Source organism: Bidens hawaiensis, unplaced genomic scaffold, assembly GCF_021521415.1.
Source record: "Bidens hawaiensis isolate Kalapana, Puna unplaced genomic scaffold, B.hawaiensis_p1.1 tig00007232_1, whole genome shotgun sequence".
Classification (NCBI taxonomy): Eukaryota; Viridiplantae; Streptophyta; class Magnoliopsida; order Asterales; family Asteraceae; genus Bidens; species Bidens hawaiensis.
This window is the reverse complement of record NW_027491497.1, coordinates 440,903-446,953: the sequence shown is the minus strand read 5'-3', so window position 1 is coordinate 446,953 and position 6,051 is coordinate 440,903.

Below are 6,051 nucleotides of genomic sequence, written 5' to 3'. Positions count from 1 at the left end.
GTAGTAGCAGCAGCAACAGTTCTAGTGACTTCTCCGTTTCATTCTCTAATAATTGTACATGTAACATATATATAAATAAAATCAACCAAATGAATAGTTGATGAGTTCACACAAGTTTTGATATAAGTATATAAAATAAAAGAAGCATGCAATCGAGTTGTGAATCTTTTATTTATATTAATACACGAGCAAAAAGTAGAAACGTATGCAAAATAGCTTTTTTCCACCTTATAAAGGTAAAAACTTATGCTATAAATTTACATAAAAAATAATTACTCTCGTGATTTTCTATTAATTTTAACAAACAATTTCACGTTTGAAGGACATCGTTTTATAGAAAAGAAAATCATTCTTGTAATATTCTTTAGTACGTTTATTTATCTCATTAAGTGTTAATTTTAGTTTTTAGACCGCTGAATTAAAAGAAAAAAATGTTGACGAGTAAAAATGCTATATGTTATAAATATATTAATATTATGGTTATCAATACCTAATATAGATTAGCTTTCTTCCCAAGTTTTCCTATTCTATATATATTTATCTTATTGTACCTCTTTGTAATACATACCTATTAATAAAATCTCTTCCTGTAACACTCCGTAGCCGCAGCGGAAACGTAAACGGGATGCAACAGATACATCTGATATCAACAGCATTGCTTATAAAGAAAACACCACTACATTAATTTACATCATATTACATTGTTCCGAGTTTAGTTCCCGTCTAGGCGATAGCACATAAGTTTTACCAACATTACATTATCATATTTAATACAAAACGATCACTAAACTTCCACAAATAGCACGCATCAGCAAGCATGTAGCACTTACTCCAGTTTGGGAGTACCTAGAAAGCATGTAAAGAAAACAGGTCAACTACGAATAGTTGGTGAGTTTCACTAATTTAAATAAACAGTGATAAATCATTATGATAATCATATATTAGAGACATCTGGGGACACAGTTAACCCAGTACTGTACCCATTCCGGGGGCAATGTTAACCCAGAAACACTTCTAGAGGCATCTGGGGACACTGTTAACCCAGTACTGTACCCATTCCGGGGGCAATGTTAACCCAGAAACACTTCCAGGGACATCTGGGGACACTGTTAACCCAGTACTGTACCCATTCCGGGGGCAATGTTAACCCAGAAACACTTCCAGGGACATCTGGGGACACTGTTAACCCAGTACTGTACCCATTTCGGGGCAATGTTAACCCAGAAACACTTCCAGGGACATCTGGGGACACTGTTAACCCAGTAATGTACCCATTCCATACGATTCCCGTACAATCAAATATTTGTAAATACACGCAAATCCATGCGTTCAGTATGTACTTAAACATTTTATTAGCAACATGCTTCCGCCCCGGGAAAATATTTGAAAACAATTCAGAAAAAAGGGGCTTGTGAAACTCACCTTATCGTAGGCAAATTAGTAATACAACACTCCAGCTACTAGTCCAAATCTGTAATACGATCTCTAAGTTCGTTACTATACAATCACTATTAACATAACTTTAACCGTGTTAACCGGTACATCTGGGGACACAGTTAACCCAGTACTGTACCCGTTATGGGGGCAATGTTAACCCAGAAACACTTCACCGGACTCAGATTGTGATATCGTTTAGAGTTCACTAGTCAGATTTACTATTAGTCATTTTTCCCGTTTTGCGTGCCTAGCACGGTTATCCATTTTTATGTTTCAAAAATGAGTTTGGTTACACACGACCCGAAATAGTTGTTAATTGATAATTTAACTAAGTTGTAAAATTAGGACTCGGTTTTGATGTCCCGATTGGCCGCGGGACCCGTTTCCGTCATTATCGTACCGGAAACTGTTAAATAGGTTAAAAACACTCAAATCATCCGAATTATTTTCGGATGATTCATTTTTACTTGTTTAACTCAATTATATGAAAATAGTTCATTTTTTTAGGGTTTTTATACATCAGTCAGCTCGCTTATGCGAACTTTACCGGTTTACGCGTTTTATGCTTTAAAAGTTTGTTTTAGCACAAATAATTATCCGTTTAGTCTCGGATCTTGAAATTTTGCATAAATCACTTTTTGACAGTGGGGAATTTTATAAAAATATTTCCAGAATTAATTTTTATATTTAACATTTATTTATCTATTTTTAAACACCATTTAAACACTAAATATGTCGTAAATACCAAAAGATTTTAGAAAAATCCCAAATTTTTCCTGGATGACCCCTGCCATCTCCATAGTCTCCTGTAATTTTTCCAGAACCAAAATCCCTTTTTAAATGCCGTTTTCACTAAAACCGAGCTCGAAAACCCTAGAACTCGTTTAACCGAAAAGCCTACTTAGACATCTCCAAATGACCTCAAATTTTGTGTGTGACTTATACATGTTATAAAAAGCTTATCTGCAAGTTTCCAGAATTTTTCATGATATTTAACTATTTTTCACCATTTTTGGCCAAAACCGAGCATTAAATTCACCAAATATTCATCCTTTGTCCAAAAATTACCAAAAATTCACAGAACTCATATTTTCATGTGTAGATCATCCCTGTAAAATTTCATAACCTAACTTTACACGAAACACAATCTGTCCAAATATACAAACATCACACAAAACCGAACTACCTTGAGTTTCTAGCTTCAAACCGCAAGAATCTCGCTTTCTAGCCCTTGCTAGCAACTAGATACAACACCTACTAGCACAATAACACCACACCAAGCAAGTTACACCCACAATCAAGCCATTTCTTTCATGGTTTCGGTTATGATATAAAAACAACGATTTAACCGTAAAAATTCGTTTTTGGTTCGTTTAACTCCTTTCTTGGACCAAGATCCCTTGTATAACCCGTATACATCACTTGATCGTGCAAGAATCGGTTCCATCTCGGGTTTTCACCCTTTTTCACTTGGAAACCTCATTTCCTTGCAAGAAAACTCAAGAAACGAACATAAACACGTACATAACACGATCTTTACCTTGGTTTTTCTTGCTAGGGTCTCGGTTTTGGTTCAAGAACTTGAGAGAATTGGTGGTTTGTTGGATTATGTTTGTAAAAAAAGAAAATGAAATGAAGTGTGGGGAGAGTGGTCCGATCGGACCTTTGGAGGGTGGGGTGGGGACCCACATCTTCATTTGTGGCCACATATTCGGATACTCGTAATCCGGATAATGTTTTGGATAATCTGGTTCAGTTCGTTTTTCGGTTAAACGTTTAATTCGGCTTAAAACGAGGCTAAAACGGTCGTTTTTCGGCTTAAAAATAAAATTTATATAAAACCGATTTAAAAACTTAAACCATGACATTTATTAACTTAAAACATCATAGTATTAATAATTGTGCATCTTTTTCGGCTTGATCGATCGTCTCTTGCTCGGTTTGGTATTAAAGGTTTCGTTTAACGTACCGACGTATCATTAAATCGAAATCCTTTTTCTGTGCTTTGATTCACTTATCCCGAAGCTTTAATACTTCGTAAACATCACTAAATATTATATATTTCGTCTATAATGCAATCCCCGATCGTTCGGGCTTCAATAACCGTTAATCGGATAATCGTATTTCCAATACGATTTACTGTATAATCGAGTATAATTCGTACTTTGAATCATACATACTCGTATAAACGCATCATAATTCACATATTCATTATTAAATAACACATAAATAGTATATACCGGTTAGGGTATACCTGATTTTGCCGGAATTGTTACACTTCCTTTCTCCCTACATGTCTTCTCTCATTCTTTTGACTATTAGGCTTGTTTCACAACACGTTATCAGCACGACTTGCTTTTGGAGTATGATTGGATTATCCTAAGGGAAGGAAAACCATAATAGGGTTCGTTGTTGCTCCGGCCACCTCCTGTCATTCACAATATTTTAAAGGTATGTAAATACAATATAGGCTTCCGTAATATGATTTCTTTCTACATGGCACTAAATTAAATATTTTGATTGATATGCGTTATGGGTTAATTATTCTAAGATTTAATTGAGCGAAATTGTATAATTAGTTTGTATTGCACTAAACTTCTTCCGTACGCTCTTAAAAACAAAATACTTGTAGCATGCTTTTAACTTGTTTATTATTCTCTTGGTTTAGATATTACTTACATATATGAATATTGTGATAATAACAAGTAATAATGACGTCACTTTTCATTTGAATTTATAAGTGATGATTTTAATTGTAAAGGAATAATAAAAGTGTTTCATATATTTTTGTAGTTAACTATTCTTCGGTTAATAAGCTAAGAAGAAGAAACTATTTTTTTTACTTCTTTTGTGATTTTAATTCTTGTAAAAACAACTACGGTTATGTTTTTATAAATCAATATTTTTCTTAGTTCATTAAACATATGAAATCAAATCTTTATATGTTACAGTTGATTTTACATAAATAAAACCGATATTTATGGATGTTATGATATTCTTGTTATAATTGATCAACCATAAAGCTGCTCAAAATTGACCGGATATATTAAGGATATTTTAATTTAAATGATTTATCATCGTTTTATTTACCACACTATTTTGAATGTTAAATTTCGAATAGATATTTTACCATTTAAAATTTTATATTACCTAAAAGAAAAAACTAATTTAAAAGTGCAAAGGTATATACTACATATTTTAGTTAGAGAAGTTATTGTCATGATATGTACTAAAAAATGTGTTATTTCTTTCTTGGCCGACAATATTTCTTAGCTGCCATATATGGTTCCAAATATTTATGTAAATCTAAATTTATTGAAATCTGTGTACTAATTGGGTTCATTTAATGTTTATATGTATGATTTATATAAGAATTAAACATATAAGATGAATTGAATATATGAGATATTTAGTAGTTTACTGGAGCAAAAGATATGTTTGTTAATTTAATGTTGAGAACTTCCTTATAACTCTTTATATTTAGCTTGAACAACAAAAAGGTTTATTTGTTATCATAATAATACTTTATTAGAGATATTTGTTTCTATTTCAAATTAAGGTGAAAATACGTTTATATAAGATACACTTGTGATTGGCTTTATTATGATAGTATGTTAAATAAGTTTGATATATATTTTATTGGTTTTGTCTTATTTTTATATTCATCATGATGATGATTGTTGTAGATAATATCGTAAGCATCTTCATATGTTAACATCATTAATAATAATTCCTAAGTTGTATAAGATTTGAATATGTGAAAACTTCACAAGTCATAAATGATCATGTGTTATTAAGTGAAATAATAAGTTGATAGATATATTCATTTTTGTTTCAAAGTAAATTAATAAATATTTGTGAATAAGTGGATAGTTAATACGTACATAAATCATATATATTTACTTGTAAGTAATGAAAACACTTATCTCATAGTGTTATACTATAACTTATATTTCATATGTTGACATGTTATAATGATGGGTACTATATTATTTCACTTTATCTATGCTTACAACTAACCAAAGTTATGGTTTTTACTTATATATGACTCCTCCAACTGTCATATTTACAAAATCTCATTGTTGAAGGTTACAAATATTAGCATTACATGACTCATTCATGTAATTACTTTTCAACAGTTGTTATATGAAGAGAAGATTAATCATGAAGAAAAATCATAAACGACAATTTTTCATTAGTCAAACCTCAAGTATGCTCCTGAAGTAGCATATCATTAAAACGTCTGAAACGTTTGAAGTGATTTTATATCAGTGTGTTCGACGAATAATGAAAAACCATGAACTTGGGTTGGTTATACTCTATTCCCTAAAGTGAATGTGACTATATACTGATAGTTTTGATCATTGGCATATTGAAAAGATTGTAAGGATGATCATATTAATAATGAGATCGACCACTATAAGTGGTAAATGAATTGATCACATATGATAACAAAATCTGGAAATACAAAAGTGAAATCACATGATCGTTTGAAACAATAATACAATGTTCAATCATATTTACAATCTTATACTAAAGAAGCATGATATATATACGATCATAAACCTGAAGTTTATGGATCATGAGTATCTTATGGCGTGACCGGTTAGACCA